This window comes from Mus musculus, chromosome 4 (assembly GCF_000001635.26).
Source record: "Mus musculus strain C57BL/6J chromosome 4, GRCm38.p6 C57BL/6J".
Lineage (NCBI taxonomy): Eukaryota > Metazoa > Chordata > Mammalia > Rodentia > Muridae > Mus > Mus musculus.
The window spans coordinates 140,353,732-140,371,795 of NC_000070.6; the positions used below are offsets into that span (position 1 = coordinate 140,353,732).

The 18,064-nt window shown below is 53.0% G+C and overlaps 1 long non-coding RNA gene across 2 annotated transcripts; it reads left to right on the top strand.

The window, feature by feature from the left end:
• Nucleotides 1-1,674: 1,674 nt before the first annotated feature.
• Nucleotides 1,675-8,208, top strand: Gm34074. 2 transcript variants are annotated; one of them, XR_881539.1, is made up of 2 exons: nucleotides 1,675-1,783; nucleotides 6,963-8,208. It is a non-coding gene; the product is annotated as a predicted gene, 34074 (long non-coding RNA). The 2 variants fall into 2 exon arrangements; XR_001784477.1 differs by lacking the exon at nucleotides 1,675-1,783 and adding an exon at nucleotides 5,655-6,099.
• The last annotated feature ends 9,856 nt before the right edge of the window (nucleotides 8,209-18,064 follow it).

Genomic DNA, 18,064 nt, shown 5'->3' on the forward strand with positions numbered 1-18,064 from the left:
TACTTTATCAAAACTCCAGGACGAAGTGGGCAGTGTGGTGCATGCCTGTCACCCCAACACTTGGGAGACTGATCCAGGAGTTTATATGTCCTGGGCTACACAGCAACAAAGCCCACCTCAAACATACAAACTCAGCACACTAACTCATGACCCCCTCTTGGTATCACATGTGTACGGTGGCTTCTGCCAGCCTGTCCTGAATCACACTCAATGCCACTAGAGCCAGAGGTAAACCCCAACACTCTCCTAGCAATGTCAGTGAACCAAGTTCATGCTTTTGCTGTGTGCCATCCAGCAGTTAGCTCACAGCCAATCCAACACCCAGAGTGTAGCACTGGGCTCTGGCCCCTGTAGGTGGGGCAGTGAGGGCCTCAAACAGGGTGCAGCGAGGAGTTGACTGAAGGTCAGTCAACCACAACCGTGACCTGACCCTGACTGGGAGGGACCTTAGGCAATTGAGCGGGGCTCATGGTGCCTCAGTGCCTCCTTTAGAAAGTGGGGCTGATCAGACGACCTGTGAGGGTGTTAGGGGGTGCCATGTGTCTGTCAGTGGCTACCCCCAACTTTGCTCAGGTGGCCACTGACAATAACACTCTCAGGACAGGACCTGATAGCCACATGAGGACACGGTTACTACTCCATGATGATAGTGTCAGATTGTCTGGGAGTGAGAATGTGTGTGCCCAGGCATGGGCATATGCATGCATGTGTATGTGTGTGTGCGTGCATGCGTGCGTGCGTGCCTGTGTATGTGTGTGTGTGCAGGTGTGTATGCATGTGTGTGAGTATGTGAGTATGTGTGCCTGTATGTGTATGCATGTGTGTAAATGCAGTGTAGGTGTGTGTTAGTGCATAAGTATGTGAGAATGTTCTTGAGCAATTTGTGCCTGTGAGCATGTATATAGGTCAGCGTAGGTGTGGGGTAGTGCATCGTGACTGTGTGTTCATATGTGCATCTGCAAGACCTCACAGTGAGCACATGTGTGCACAAAAACATGTACAGGCATGTGACCATGCACACATGAACTTGTGTGTATGTGTCTGCATGTGGACCCATGTGAACAAACATGTAAAATGTTCATGTCTGTGAGTGTACACATGTGCAAGCATGCATGTACAGGCATGTGTGTGAACACGAACACTTGTCTGTGTGTGGGCACAATACAGGGTGCTCTCTGAAAGGCAGATGAAGCAGCTCCCCTCACCGATGCCTCTGGAACCCGAAGGTGCCGTCAGGCCCGGCTCCCAGATCCTGCGTGCCGCAGAAATCATCATGTTATAATTACAAGTTAATTAAAGCAGAGGAGATCAAAGCCACTTTAGACAGATTAATGATACAGCGAGTGCCAGAATTTCTCCATTTCATGTATCAGCCACATTGTCGTCTTTATTCCACACTCTCCTTCTTCTGTGGCAGCCAAGGAGCCTTTCATATCTGCTCTGCCCCCCTCCACGCGCAGAGTCTGAAGCTTGCAGCTGCGAGGAGCTGTCTGTGAGAAGGGCCCATTCAAAGGCTATCAGAAAAACCAACGAGCCTTTTAGCTTCTGACTAGAATGAGGCTGCCGCCTAGCCCTCCCCGAACCCTCCCCTGCCAAAAGAGAAAAAGCTGGAAAATGTCGGGCCTTCAAATCAGGCCACAGCAGAGGAGGATCATGGGAAGTGGGACGGCAGCCACCGCCTTCGAGAAGGTGGCAGGCAGGGCACAGTCCATCTTAAGTTCACCACAGACAGACAGAGCATGGCAGCCCAGCCACTGAACTGAACAGGAGTCTACGAACAGAAGTAAGTGGGCAGACCTGCACTGGGCATGCGCCAGGGTTTCCCAACGTCTATCAGTGCCAGGCATCAGGAAAACACAGAAAGAGACCCTGATCCAGGGAGGGGGCAGCACACAGCACAAGACACAGCATAGACTCACTTCTCATCCTGCACCCTGCAGCCTGAAGCACGTCTCTGCCTCTTACCCAGAGGTCAGTTGGTGGGAGACAGAGGGCATTCTCACCAGCAAGCCCCTTCACACCCAACCCCCTGAGTCATAGGCTGAGGACCTAGCCGTAAGAAGGAGGCCACTAGAATACTCTCCCCATTCCAGGCTACAAGATTCCATCACTTTCACCCATAATCCCCTGGGCCACGCTCAGGCTGCTGACCTACCTAGCTGTGGCTGAGAGGCTCTGGAGTGCTTGCTCACCAGAAAGCTGCAGCAAAGGGAGGGAATTGGGGGGTGGAGGGTGGCCAACCTCACCACCAGAGCAGATAGCAGCAGCAGCATGTGGCAGATAGTTGTTAAGAGAGTCCTGGTGGGTTTGGAGAAGTCCTGTTGGGTTGGGGGGGTGGGTCCTGGTGAGTTAGGGGGAGTCCTGGTGGGTTAGGGGAAATCCTAATGGGATAGGGGAGTCCTAGTGAGTTAAGGGAAGTCCTAGTGGCTTAGATGGAATCCTAATGGGATAGGGGAGTCCTGGTGAGTTAAGGGGTGTCCTGGTGGGTTAGGGGGGTCCTAGTGGGTTAGCAGGAGTCCTGATGGATTATGGAGAATCCTGGTGGGTTATGGGGAGTCCTGGTGGGTTAGGGAGAGTTCTGGTGAGTTGGGGGGGGTTCTTGTGGGTTAGTGGGAGTACTGGTGGTTAACAGGTATCCTGGTGGATTAGGGGGAGTCCTGATTGGCTAGGGGGAGTCCTGGGGGGTTAGGGGGAGTCCTGGGGGGTTCTTGCTTCTGTGTAATGAGCTGCCCTGACAGGCAGAGGACCACAGCACCAGAACGGCTGATCTCTTGCAGCAATGTGGGCATGCTCATAGATGGCAGCCTCCTGCAGCCATGACTCATGGCAACTGACCATCCAAGATGTTCCCAATGTTCAGATCAGCAGGGAGAGGGAGGTGCGGCTCTGTTCCCACAGAAGCCAGACTGAAGCTCCTTACTTTGTGGTAGCCTCAGTGGCAAAGGTTAGTTACCAGGCAGCTGGCTAAGCTGCACACGACCCAGCCTTGAAAATCCAGAATGTCACCTGACAGCACTCTGTTAGCCAAGCAAGAGTCTAAGGACAGGACAGAGTCGAAAGAGGAGAAGGGCCTGCCCCTTGGGGAATGAGTGAATTCACGACCATCCTCTGCCAGGACCAGGCCAGGATGTTGTGATGACTGAAGACTTCCTGATGGAGGCATCATGAAGTTACAGTGACAAGGGGGCACATGGTGGTCAAACTACTTGAAGATGCCAGTGAGTCTAACAAGACAGGGACATGTGAAGAAGCCGTCGTGGTGGAGCAGGGAGAGACGAATGAGACAGGAAAGGTGATTGATGGGCCACAGAGTGCGAAGGAGGCACAGTAGGGAGCCTGAAGTTTTACCCCAGGTGCTGTACTGGAGGGGTTGCAGTGGGAGGAGACCCGAAGATGTCCCCCACTTAGCAAACTCCCTCTGCAGCTCAAGAGATGGCCCAGTTAGCAAAGCGTTTGCCATGCAAGTGTGGGAATCCAGGTGTGACTTTCTAGCACAAACATAAGAAGTCAGGCATGGCGGCACATGCTTGTGACCCCAGCTATGGATAGGCAGTCAGCAGGGTCCCTATCCAAGCTAAACCTATGAGCTCCGTGTTCAGGGAGAGACCCTGTCCCGAGAGCTAAAGTAGTGAGAGGCTGAGGAAGGCATTTGATGCTGACATCTGACAGACACATTCATTCTCTCTCTCTCTCTCTCTCTCTCTCTCTCTCTCTCTCTCTCTCTCACACACACACACACACACACACACCACATCACACAATACCACACCACTCCACACTCACATACACACTCACACACACTAACATATACTCTTTCACACACTCATACACATTCACACACGTACTCTCTCCCCCAAATTACACTCTAATACACTCTCTCACTCACACACAGACACTCTAACACATACACTCATACACACACACTCTAACACAAACATACACACTCACACATACACTCTCACACATATTCACACACACTCTCTCTGCCCCCAAAACATATACTAACACATACTCTCTGACTCAAACACACACTCTTACACACACTCTCACACACATACCCTTAAGCATACCACACACTCTAACACAAACACACATACTCTAAAACAAACACTCTTTAATACATACTCACATACACACTCTCTCACTTTCTTTCTCTTATACACACAACACATGCACACACACACACACACACACACACACAGTTTTTAGTGTTGTGTTGGCAATTCTGTCTGAGGGAACAGTGAGAGTTTCCCAAAACTCTGGCTGCAGTGAGCAAATATGACATCACAGGCAGGTGACCCCTGGTGGCCATCTTCTTTGTGTGTCCTGAAGCTTTCTGCTCACAAAGTTCCACCGTCCTCCTCATCAGCTACTTGGTGCTCCCCCTAACCCTAACCCTAACTCTAACCCTGACCCATTCATGGCTCTAGAGTGTCTCCCCAGCATCCCTTCCCCCGAAAGCTGAGTCTGATAGCGTTTTCCACACATGGAGACATGTTTGCCCTGGGCAGAGCCTGGGGATCTGTAGGACAAGAGGCCTTCTGTGAAAACACTGGGGAGAGTCAGCACCACGGACAGCTCCCTCCGGGCTCCAGGCTTCCTCAGCCTACTGGGGAGGGACAGATCCTGCTCTAGGGGCTACTGTGAGACAGGAGGATGCCAGTTTGCTGTCTGCTGAGGCAAGTGGGAGATGGGAGTGAAGGGGAAAGGCAGGGATGGAGAGAGGGGAGAACGGAATCTGGCATTAGCTCATCCAGCTGTGAACCAGACACTGGTTGAGCAGCTGTCTCCACACGGGCTCAGTATAATTAGCCTGTCTTATAAGACCACAGCAAGCCCTGGGGCAGCAGTTCTCAACCTTCCCAATGCTGCGACCCCTCAACACAGCTCCTCATGCTATGCTGACCCCCCAACCAAAAGTCGTTTTCATTGCTACTTCGTAACTGTAATTTTGCTATCGTGATGAGTCGTAATCTAAATATCTGTAGATCCTGGTACAGTGCGAAGGATGGAGCTCAGTCAGCAAACTTCAGCTTACTCTGCAGGCTGCTCAACCCATGGTCATCAGAAGAAGCTGACCACCACCTTCCCTTGTATCACCCGCTCTGTGCCAAAGGACCCGCTCCTCTAGCCCCTAAGGCATGAAGCCCTGAGCCACCTGTCAGAGGAGCTGGGAGCAGCTCCCTAGTGATGGAGGACAGCCCCGTGCCAACTGCTACCCTTTCCTGAACTATGGGGCATCCAACAGGCAAAGCTACAAGAGACAGCCTCACCCTTTCCAGCTGGCTGTCCCTGAGACGGAGGGATGGGACTGTCGGCATGAGTTGGAAGTGAGCCACCAGTTGCCTGAGTGAAGTGGACATTGGATGCCAAGGGATAGCCTCATTCCCTGCTTAGCTCTGCATGTGGGAAGTACCCAGTGCAGGCATGGACAGAAGGAAAGGCTCAGATTGGGCACAAGTCAGGCCTATGGAGCATCCTGCTTCATGCCTTCCTCTGCTTCATGATTTGGGGAAAACACACCCTTCCTTTTTTTTTAAGATTTATTTATTATTATATCTAAGTATACTGTAGCTGTCTTCAGATGCACCAGAAGAGGGCATCAGATCTCATTACAGATGGTTGTGAGTCACCATGTGGTTGCTGGGATTTGAACTCAGGACCTTCGGAAGTGCAGTCGGTGCTCTTAACCACTGAGCCATCTCTCCAGCCCCGAAAACACACCCTTCTTATGCCCCTTTACTTTGTTCATTGGGGGACATAGGGATTCTAATAGAACTTCGCTTTAGGATCAGGGCAGGTCCAAAGAACACAAGAGCTTATGCAGATACTCTGCAGCCCTCCCAGCAGCCCTTTGGAATAGACACAGAGAAGTCGAGAGATACACAGAGTTCAAGGGCACACAGCTCATCAGAGGCAAGGCCAGTGCCAGACTCTAAGCAGTGTGACTCAGACCCGAGATCCTTCTCTCCTCTTGGCAAAGGGCTCCTTGTATGGATCCATGGCTCCTCTTTCTCTCACTGACCAGGAGCAGGGCTGCTCCGAGGAAGAAGGCTGCCACCTGCCCTGCTGCAGGAGAAAGACACAGCCTTCTAAGAGGTACTTAAGAGGTGTCCCTGAGGGCTCATTAAGTTCGTGGCTCTTCCTGGTCCCACCTGTGTGAACTCCACCCACCTCTGTCTTTGAAAAGTCTTAGAGCAGGGTATTCAAAACCCCTTAATTCGGGGAGGTATCAGGGAAGGGCGGGTGCCTAGGTAAGCAGATGCTACGGAAGGAACCAAAGAGTTTATCCGAGACTCAGCCGGATCGGGAAGGGATGTCACAGCCTGAGGTTTCTCTCTCCTTGGTCTCTGTGTCTGTCCCCATTGGCAGCTCTCCCATTCAACCTGGACGCCCTGGTCCACCTTCCCAGGCCCTTTCTTCCCAGATCCAGCATCCTCCACATCCTCTTCTCTGTGCTGAGATCAGGTTTGCCCTTCCGGATCCATCCTGCCCTCCTGTGCCTGTCACTATGCCTGGAGTAGATCCTGCCCTCCTGTGCCTGTCACTATGCCTGGAGTAGATGACTTGGCAGAGCATCTCCCGTCTCCCCTGACCTTAGAGACGAGTGGTCCCAAGAACTCCAAAGATGGGGAACAGAGCAGTGAGTGGGACATGTGCCCCAATCTGGAGACTCTCCCTCCCATGGGCTCACTCTGTCCCTGTTCCCTCTACCTCCCCATGTGTCTTCTCTGTTATGCTAAACCGTGCTCTCTATGCCCCTGGGACTCTGACCAGGGCTTACCATCTCCCTGGGGGTCTCTCCTCCCCCTCCAGTCTGGTCCCTATCCTCCCCAAAGCTTCATCTTTCCAGGATGCTGCATCTTGCTGTCCAGTTATTTCCAGATCTGTCTTTCTAATTCCACCCCAGCCAATTCTGGCTGTGTCTGCCTTATTGTCTTCATTTCTCTTTCCCTCCCCAGACTCTGTGGAAACATTCACTTCAAGCACAGCACTCTCCCTTTCCCAGGATGCACAGGGGAGTGTTCACAGTGAGGATCTGTGAGCCCCTGAGGAAGGTATCAGTGGAACTAGTGGCTTGCCCCAACATCTGCTCCTGGATCCTCACTTTGTGACTATCTGAAGGGATGAGTGTGTGACAGCCACTGTGTCATGAGACTGTCCCCTCCCAACTGAAGCACTTGCACCTAGAAGGGAAGGAGGCTCACAGGTCTCAGTAAGGAAAGGAAACACACAAAGTTCAGAAGGGCCTGAAACTTACAAGATTCCTGACACCCTTTCCAATGTTACATAAGCAGTAACAATGGCTGGCGACTCTTGGGTGGAGCTGCCTGTAGGAAGCCCAAGGAAGGTAAATTTCTTGAATCACTCATGCTGGGGTGGGTAGTGCATGCTACAGCTGCCTTGAGTCATCTGTGGTCCTGTAAGCAATCTAATAAGCTCACTGGGTCACCAAGCTGCACTCGGATAAGTGATTTCTTTGCTCATCGGCACCCAAGCTGGGGCAAACTGGCATCTCTTCACATCTCCCCAGGAAAACTCACACAACAGACGCCCCTGTGGCCAGCTAAGGTGGAGCCTGGGAATAAAGTAACGAGTCTGCTCCCGCTACTCTGTGTTCAGAGCCCCCTGGCTCCCCTCATCAGAACGCCATCACCCGATGTCATGAGGCTGTCACCCTCAACTCCAGAGATCCCTGCCTCTTCTTCATCTCCCCCTCCCACGAGCCCCTTCTTCCCCAAGAGTCATCCTTGACTCTCCTCTTCCTGAAGCCCCATCCTGGGCTACTCTCTCCACAGTGGATCTTCAGAGCATCTGTTGGCTTCCAGCCCCCACTGCCTGGGGCACTCCACCCTGTGTGGAGGCCATCTCTCTAAGGCTCTGCTGCAGACCCCTCCTCTCTGAGCATCTGCCAGCCTCACTTCTAACGAGTCCACCCTGGGATCCACCTACCTGCCTGGCCCTGGGCCCCTGGATGCCAGAGGGATGCTTCGACCCTGCAGAGCCACCTCGAAGAGCCTGCTGTTGTCATGGTGATGTGCTTCTCTCCCTGAGATGTGCAGACTGCATGGCTGGAGTTGGATGTCATGTCTCCCGGCCTGCCTGCCTGAGGACATGGTGGCTCTTCCCGGGAGTCCTCCCCAAACAACCCAGTTGGAAGTGACCTTGCTAACTTTTTAAATTTAGATTTATTTTTATGTGTGTTAAGCACTTTGTCTGCATATATGTATGTGTAGGGCGTGCGTGCGTGCGTGCGTGCGTGCGTGCGTGTGTGTGTGTGTGTGTGTGTGTGTGTGCGCGTGTGTATGTGTTGCCCTTTGAGACAGAAGAGGTCGCTCGATCCCCTGGAACTGGAGTTATGGATGGTTGAAAACCACTGTGTAGCTACTGGGAATCAAACCTGGGTCATCTACAAGAGCAGCCAGTGCTCTTAACCACTGAGCCATCTCTCCAGCCCTAGGGTGTCCTTATTAAACATTTATGCAAGCTCAGTCTGCCCATCCCACAACACATGCAGTGTGTTCTTCAAACTGGAGAACTCCATAACTATAACTCAGCACTCGGGAGATTGAGACAGGAAGATCTTGAGTTGAGGGCTAGCCTGGACTACACTGGGAGACCCTGTCTCGAACCATGGCCCTCTTGCATGCCTCAGTCTACAGTGTGAGGCTGGAGGAAGGAAGGCATTGAATGCAAAGGCAGGGTCTTAGGGACCGGTGATGCTAGAGGACAACCTATTGGTCCAAGCAGCCCTCCTTCCCTCACCCCTGCCTCTGAGGGCCCTGTCCCTGTGTCCTCTTCAGCTCAGACCCAAATGAAGTCAATAAAACTGCCAGAGGCACCTGCACTGCAACAGGATGAAGAGGCTACAGGGCATGCGTGGGCTCCAGAGGTATGACAGGTGGGCTGCAGGGCTGGCTGGTGGCACATCTCCTCAGGCACAGCCCTGAGCTGCTTCAGGGGTTTCACCCTGGCAACAGAGCCTGGAAGAGGCCAGCTACACCGTGTGTTCCTGGAGCTTTGGCCTTAGACTGTCACCTGCAGGTTTGTCGCTTGGCCTGCAGGATGACAGCGAGAGATGAGTACTTGCTTATACAGCCCAGGGTGCAGGCTGTGTTCATTCATTCACTAACTTACTAATCTCTCACTCACTTCTTCAAGCTGTTATCATTCCATTTTAAAGATGAGGAAACTGAGAGGCTAAATCTAGTTAGCTGTGTGAATGAGGAGCAGACAGATTCCCACAGGTCCATGCCTTCTGTTCCTCTCACTTCCCAGACACGCCTGCTGTAGCCAGAGCCCTGGACTGGGACGGCTTTTGCAGAATAAAGCTGCCAGTCACTGGAGCCTGGCTTATCACTCCGCCACGGTCCCCATCATTAAAGTGTCACAACTGTTCCCGAGGCCCCAAGTTTCCATTCACATGAGTTTTGAAATTTTACAGCTGATCTGCGTGCAGACGTCAAGACGGCTTTGCAGAGTGACGGTGACAAGAGGCCATGCTTGGCGCCTGCTCTCTGTGGCTGGCTGTGGACAGGCCTGTCTGTGGCACCAGCGATCCTCATCTCCCGTGCTGAGGCAGGCTGTGCATGCTGACACCTCTGTAACTGTCCCCCGAGGACAGATGTGGTGTTGGTCCCCGTGTCATGTGACAGATGACCTTTGACCCCCATCTTCCCCTCCTGAAGCACTGAGCCCTCCACTCCCAGAGCCTGGGCCCTCACCCCTCGGCAGCCACAGGCATCTGCTGGCCTCTAGACCGCTACTGCAGGCTTACGGGCAGAGTTCGTTGCAGGCCACAGGTGAGAAAGTGGCCAGGAGAGGCTTACATTCATGGCCAGCTCCAGCTATGTCACTTCCTTGTCAGTTGGCCCGGATGCCACAGCCCTGATATCCTGGGGTCTCCCTAAGATGTGGCTCCCTAAGGTTCTGGGTCCACTGACTTTTGGACTTTGGACATAGGGGGTCCCCCAGAGCTGGCAGAGAGGGAGGGAATGGGAAAGTGCTCTCCCCAGAAGAAAGCCAGGTGCATCCCCAGCAGCATCCACCTCTCTGGAGGGTCCCGCTGCCTCCTGACAGCCCTGCACAGAGACACTAAAGAACCCCCATCTTAGCCACAGGGGGAACGGGAACTCTGAACTGGGAGTTCCCTTCCAAAATCCGTGTTCTCAGAACAGCCCCTGCCGTTTGGCCTCGGTCTGCTCAAAGCAGCAGCCAACCCATTGGGAAGAAATAGGTACTAACACCAAAGCCATCACCCTGGGCTGACTACCTAGACCTCAAAGAAGGGCATTAGCACACCCATTTTACAGACAAGCAAACAGAGGTGCAAGGCTTTGCAAACAGTTGCATGAGTCCATGAGGTGAGCTGCAGAGTAAAGGAAGCTGTGCCCAGAATCTCAGTTCCCCTACAGCACTCTGGGCCCTGCACCTCTCCCAGAGCCTGTATAACACCCAAGCACAGGCACAGCCCTCCATCTCACAGAAGCCCAGAGAAGGCAAGATACCTGTCCGATGTGACACAGCCAAGCTGTGGCCCAGTTGGTCTCTGGTTCTAGCTGGCTTGGGGGTGGGGGGAAGGGCAGCAGGAGGAGGGTCTGGGGACACAGCTTAGAGTAGTGCTTGCTGTGCAAGCTGGAGGACCCAAGTTCGGATACCCAGCACCCACAGAGAATGTGCCCCAAATCCCAGCTCTGAAGGGGTGGAGACAGGAGGATTCCTGGGACTCGCTGGCCAGTTGGTGAACCCTGGGTTCAATGAGAGACCCTCTCTGAAAAAAATAAGATGGGGGGGGGGCAATTGAGGAAGGCAACTGACATTGACCTGTGGTCTCCATATCTGTACATGCAGGTGTGATCTGCATACACGTGTGTGCACGCATGCGCAGATGCATACACACCGAACACCTAAGCCTGTACACAGGAAACTCCAGAGTGTGACCAGGCCAGGTGTTTCCCATGGCACAACCCTTGCGCATTTGAAATTAATGAGTCTCACCAGGTAGGCCATCTAAATCCCCTTGGTGTGAAGAAGAAAACAGAGAGGTTGAGACACCTGGAGCCAGCAGCTCAGGGTGCAGAGGCTGCACCCCTCGTGGCAGGATACCTGGTCTCCTCGTTTCCTCCTGACTCCTTCACGCTAATTTATGGAGGACATCAGAGAACCGTGGAGAGGGAAGTGAGGAGGTGGAGTGGAAATTCTAATTGTTCTCCGGGAGGACGCTCCCTTTCCTTGCTGTAGGGAAAGCTGTGTTTAATTAACTCCGCTCCTGTGCTGGGGACAGGACTGACTGAAGATGAGCCATGGGACCTCAGCAACAGCAAAGGAGCCCACTGGGGTCCCAGCAACACCCTGCCTGTGTGTGCATCCTCACAGGATCTCCTCAAGGCCCAGGGCCCCTGAGGCCCGAAGTGCAGCAGGCAGAAGACCAGGCTGGGTGTAAGCCATGCACTCTCCCAGTCTGCTCCAGCCACTCTGGCCTCTGCCCTCACCTGTCCTGCCTGCCCCACTCCCAGTGTGGTAGGAGACAGTGGAGGCAGAGGGTCAGGCTGCAGGGGAGACTGGGGAGCGGGGTGAGCAGGAAGTGCAGCTGAGCCCTGACATTGGCTTGGGCAGAGCTGCTGGACACAGTCAGGTTCCTCCTGAGACGGCCATGACTTCCTCCTTCCCCACTCTGCTCCTCTTTCTTGGGGGCACACACATCCCTCTCTTAGATCGAGCCCAGAAGTCCCTTTGTTCAGTCAGTCAAGGCTGGAGGGTCACATGACTGCCCACAGGGCCCCGCTCAGGGCTGGAGTCCTGGGGAGGAGGTAAGATCAGAGGTCAGTGGGAGGCTCTCTGGAGACCATGACACTTGTGCTCGCGCACATACACACACGTGCACGCATGCACAAACATACATACATACATACATGCACACACATATACACACATGCACACACACACATACATACACACACACACACACACACACACACACACACACACACACACACACACACACACACGCGCGCGCGCGCTCTTCTTTAAGAGCCAGTGGCCCTCCCTCCCTGCCTCCTTTGTTCTTATGTCTTCTACTTGCTGTGTGACCTGGGGCAAGCTATTCACCCTCTCTGTGCCTCATTTCCCCCGTATCTGTAAATGAGGGTGAGGACAGCACTCCATCACAACGCCCTGCAGTGAGCCTTAGGTGTGGAAACTATAACAACTGCAGGACCCAGCCCAGGGGCGGGCCTCTTCTCTGCCAGAGCAGGAATTATGACTGACTGACTGACTGACAGACTGACTGACTGACTGACTGACTGACTGACTGAAGTCTTTGTGTGTCTGCCTCCCCTACCCAGGGATTCCCTCACTGGAGACACAGCTTTGAACCTGCCTAGCACCTGCTCTCAGTAATTGCTTAGCAGAAGCCCAGGGGTAAGGGTATGATAGGCCTCTGTGTACTTTCTGTTACTGTAATAAAATGCTTGAGACAGGTTAGTTTATTTATTAAAGGGGGAGGGGGCCACTGGGAAATCCCAGAGCCTATGTTGCTCCTCGATCAGCCTCTGCCTCATTCCAGAACAGCTCGGGTGTCACATAGCAACAAGGAACACGCATATCCTCCACTCTGACAAAGCCCTCCCATCCATTTCTGATAGACCTACTGTGAGCCAAGACAGAAGCCTCCAGATGAAGGTTTAGGAACGGACCTTTGCCAGTGTTTGTGGCAGGTGCAGTCTGAAACTACCCACCCCTGTCACCATGTCTGAGAGAGCAGGAGAGCCACAGCCCCTTCGCAGAGAGGACTCAGCCCTGTGGAGGAGGGGTCCGGGAGGACGGAGAAAAAGAGGCAGCTACAGGTGTGGGGTTGTGGCTGGGCTATGGAGCCTCCCAGTGCTGGCTCCTCCATGAGACTTCAGGACAAGGGCCCAGGAATGGCCATGCCAGGGTGAGTGGCAGCAACCAGGATGTCTCTGGAGACACCCATGCGGGGCAGAGGAGCCCTGACCTCACAGATTAATATCGGAGCCACGTGGGCACCGGTGGGCACACACACTCACTTGAGCGGCCTGTGAACATGACTTCCGAGCGCACTCCAGGCCTGCTCTGGGGGTGGCTGACTCGGTGATGGCGTTGTCTGCTTTCTTGGGTTGTTGGATGAGTCGAAACATTGACTTGGAACATGAAGTTCAGAGTTCTAACCCTGGCAGGCCCCTGGCCTTGCTGTGCAGCTCAGGGCAAGGCTCTCCCCTACTCTGAGTTGCTAGAGACAGCTGGCTTGAAGCTATAGTAAAACTTCTCTCAGATCAGACCCCAGGAGCAGTCCAGGCATTCAGGTTCATTCCTCTGAGGGGGGAAAGGCCACCCAGACCTTGGGGAGGAGGGAGCCGTGGGGTGCTCTATTCTCTCAATCCCTGATTTGGGGCCTGCGGCAGACTCTGACCCAACTCTTGGGATTAAGCCAAACTGCTTAATCAGACCTCTCTAGGCTCAGCTGATTAATAGTCGGCACTGCTTTTGAAAAAGAAAAAAAAAAAAGAAAAGAAAAGAAAAAAAAAGGTTGAAAAAATGCTCTGTAAATCAGCTGTTTATTTAACTTTCCCTGGCATTTAATGACTGCGAGGCTTGGGGGAGGGGGAGAGATGGAAAATTAATTTGAGTTGTGCCAGAAAAGCCAGTCAGGGAAATAATGAACTTCCCAAGTGTCAGGGAGAATGGAGATGGGGAAGTCAGGAGCGGGGAGCACTCAAACGTCGGGACTCAAGCTGCACTGTGCATGATGGATCTGCTGTCACCCTCTCTGAGCCTCAGGCAAAGAGGAGGTGGAGCCCAACAAGGCTGCTGCTTGTTGCAAAGCCCAGCATCTCCCTGGGATGCTTAAGATGGAAGGAAGCCCTGGAGACCTCTGTGGGGAAAGTGCCTGCTATACAATCCTGAGGACCAGAGTTCGAATCCCAGCACCCTTGCAAGGGCCAGGCACGATAGAGCACACTTGATTGCATGCCTGTGTGGATTTGCATGTGCATCTGTGTTTCTGCATGCAGCCATATGTATGCTCATTCTGTGGTGTGCACACACTTGTATGTGTGTGCTATCTGAGCCCGTGAATACAAGCACATAACCCGTTATTACCTGCTCATTGTCACCTCTGTCCTTGTGTGTGTGGTATCTGCATGGTGTATGTATTTGTGTACCCCCTGTATGTGTGTATGGCAGGGGCAGGGAGGGAAAATGGGGTACAGCAGACTCGGGGGCCACTTGGCCACAATAAGGAACTTTCGGTTCACTGAGCGATCCTGCCTCAAAGATGAGGTGGAGAGCAACTGAAGGTGCCAGCTTCTGTCAACCTCTGGCCTCCAAACGCACGGGCGCAGGCACCATCGTCAACTCTGCCCCAGTCCGTGGTCGATTCCACGGTGGCACAGGATCCAAAACAGTACAGAGAAAATCATCCGGAGAACGAACTATGGTGACTGGCAGGCTCGGGTCAGGTGGTTCTCCTTGCCGGATGTCTGTCATGGAAGGTTCAAGTCTCTGCCTCTAAGCTAGGGCTACCTCAGCCAGAGCCTGGCGTCCAAGGCCCTGGGATCTTTGTCCACATTACCCCCTTTCTCTGGAGCCCTGAGGCCCAATGCAGAGGCCACCACCTCCGGGTGCCTGCTATGGTTACCTGGCTTCTAGGGTTCTGAAATTGTCCTTCCTCTGTGAGGGTGTGAGCAGCCAACCCTTTCAGGATCCTTAGAGACAGACTTGCTCAGAATTCAGAAACAGCAATTCATACGCAAGCATCCACTCTCCTCTTTGACTATACCGTTTGCTGTTTTAGACAATGACCCTGCCTGGGATGTTCTTCCTACTGTCTCGCTGAAATCCTCCCTGCTTCTTTGCTGGCGCTCTCACCAATTGTCCTATTTGAGTCAGCCTTCTGACCTCCCCCAAATCCTTCACTTTGGAACAACCTCTTCCAGAAGACTGAAGATCCAGCCTGCCGCAGTTGGAGACCTTCCTCGTTCATGGGAGAGGCCCCTGGAAAACACCATGGAGCCTCCTGCCCTCTGGCTCCCAGCCCTCTCTTCCCTTTCAGCAGGTTGATGCCTGATGGATGGGAACCTTCCTCACCTTCTCACCTCCACCCCCACATCAGCACCACATCCCATCCTGGCTCCCAGAGGATGCAGAACTCTCTTCCTGAGGAGCTGGCTCTCTGCCTGGCTCTTGCCACTCACAGGAAATCAGCTCCTTGTGTGCCAAGCCTGGACACTGATGGAGACGGAGCAGCCCCCATGCGAGAGCATTTGGGAGAAGGCTTTCCCAGGCCTATAGCTCCGTGTCCTCACCTGGTCCCCAGTGGCCTGCATCCCCCAGTCTCCCCAAGTTCTCTCCAGAAAGTTTGTGTCATCTGGGACAAAAATCTCTTTTCCACAATGAAGAATAAAGTCTGGGGTAGGGAACCCTAAGGAGGCAGAGCCAGCTTGTACAAGGGCAAAGGGTCAGAAGGACAAGAACCTGAGGCTGTTACTCTACAAAAGTCACCAAGAGGCTGAGGACAAGGTTCAGCACTGGTCTGGCAGGTGAAAAGACCTGGGTGGATTCCTGGCACTCAAGACAAAGCACAAGCTTGCAGTCCCCACAATGGGGAGGAGACAGGAGAGTCCCTGGCCAGCAAACCTAGCTTAATTCTCCATCCCCAGGTCCCAGTCACACACACTGCCTCAAAGTACAAGGGGGATGGCTTCTGAAGAGTGACAGCCAAGGTCACCTTCTAGCCTCCACAAAGCACACATACACACGCACATATGCACACATGTTCACGAACATGCTGTCACAATATGCATATGTGCATGCACACACATGCACATCATACATACAGACACATGTACAAGTGTGTAGGATGTACACATGTACACATGTGCGAACACATCATACATATACATACATACATACATAGACACATCATGCACATGCACACATGCATATGCACACACATGCCCATGCACACACACATATGCATATGTACACACATGCACACCATACATACTGACACATGTACATGTGTACAGGAATGCACATGTATGCACACACAGCATGCACACATATGTACATGCACACACACATACACATACATGCACATCACACACATATGTACATACATGCAGGAACACACATGCATGCACATACATAAGCACACACGCGCACATGCACACACACATATGCACATGTACACACGCATACATACATGCACACCATACATACAGACACATGTATGCACATACACAACCACACACACATGCACATGCACACACATATGCACATGTACACACACATACATACATGCACACCATACATGCAGACATATGTACATGCATGTAGAAACACACATGTATGCACACACACGCACACACGCACACACGCACACACACACACATTCATACCATCACCAGCTCCTCAAAGGCATCGTGAGCTCCCATGTGACACACATGGGTTCCTCTCAGCACCAGAGTCGCAGGGCCTGGCACATAAAAGCAACTCCTCAGAGCTACCCAAGGTTGGATCATTTATAAAGAACTGAAATGAATTCTCCCAAGATTCTGGGGTCCCAGATGGAAGCACTGCTGGGCAGGGGTCCCTGCTTGCCACACAGAACTTCACCCCCATGTCTCTTCATCCCTGGACCTTCGCCCTGCAGAAGGCAGTGGACACCTAGGAGCCAAATGCTCTCTGAAGCCTCTGTTGTGAGGGTCTGAGTCCTCTCCAGTTCCAGGAGTCCTGCCAAATTACCTAGGAGTCTGGTCTCACTGGCCAGACAGCATGGTACACATTCAAACCTTAGCCCTGCTCCCTCCAGATCAGCCCCAGGATGTCCTTGCAGGGATCTAAGATCTCTCCAGCACTGGGTTGATTCTGTGACACTCTCCTTCTGCCTCTGGGAGACTGAGCCTGGCTGGGGGAAGTGGTCCCTGAGGCTAGTATGGAGCCTGGGTTCTGGCACATCCTTCACCTATTGTCTGCTGCTGTGCCAACAAGACATTACCTTGAAAGACTGAGCCTGAGCAAATGCTCTCACTCCACATCATTCATGTATTCACACTTCATTAGTTCTGTGGGTGTTTACTGAGCATCTACTACACGCAGGGACTACTCTGGGTGCTGGGAGCAGAGCAGTATTCAGGAAGGCGCAACTGTGAACCACCTCTGTGACTAGACCCTGATAACAACCAAGTGACAGGAAAGTACTTGAGCAAAGGGGCAGAAAGCAAAAGATGGGCAAGATGGCTCAGCAGGCACAGGCGCTTGCGGCCAGGTCAAGCTGGGAAACATGTATTCAATTCCGAGAACCCACATAGTGGAAAGAGAAGGTTGAGTCCTCTGAGTTATCCTCTGACCTCCATGGGCTGCTAAGGCACACCTACCCACTAGCACGAAAATGAAATAAATACAATTATTTGTTTTTTCAAGTAGAGTGAAAAGTTGAGCTCACAGGGTCAGCAGGGGTGGGTGAAGGCTGCAGAGGTTCGGTGCCCAGCGAGGATCTGAGCACATGCACAGCACAAGCCGCTGTCTGGCAGCATCCTTGAAGCTTTGCCACCCAGCAGTTCTGAGACAGTTGCCCACTGGTGAGGTCTTCGGGGCTGATGGTCCGACAGGCAACCCTCAGTGTTCAGGTGAAGTCCATAAAGGCAGAGAGCTTGAGGGCAGAGGGTTAGGGTGACCCTCTGGCACATCAAGGCATCAGGCGCATCCGGCGCATGCTCAGTTGGAGTTGTTAATACAGCCACTGCTGCTGTTCAGGACTGCTAAGGACCCAAGGCTGCTGCTGAGCTGGGCTCCTCGGAGGAGCTAGATTTGGTGACATTTTCCCCAGTGCCAGCCTTCGGGCTCTCCTCAGAACCTACCCACTTGGCACAGCCAGTGCTGGGCGAGAGCCCACCTCTTCCAGAAAACACTTTAACAGCCTGTGCGTGGGAAGCCCAGACAAGTGAGAGAGGTGGCGCCCGGAGAAAAATCAGAGCGTGTCCCCAGAGCCACCCAGTTTCAGGATTCAAATCCAGGTCTCCTGGAGAGCGCTTCTCCAATGCTC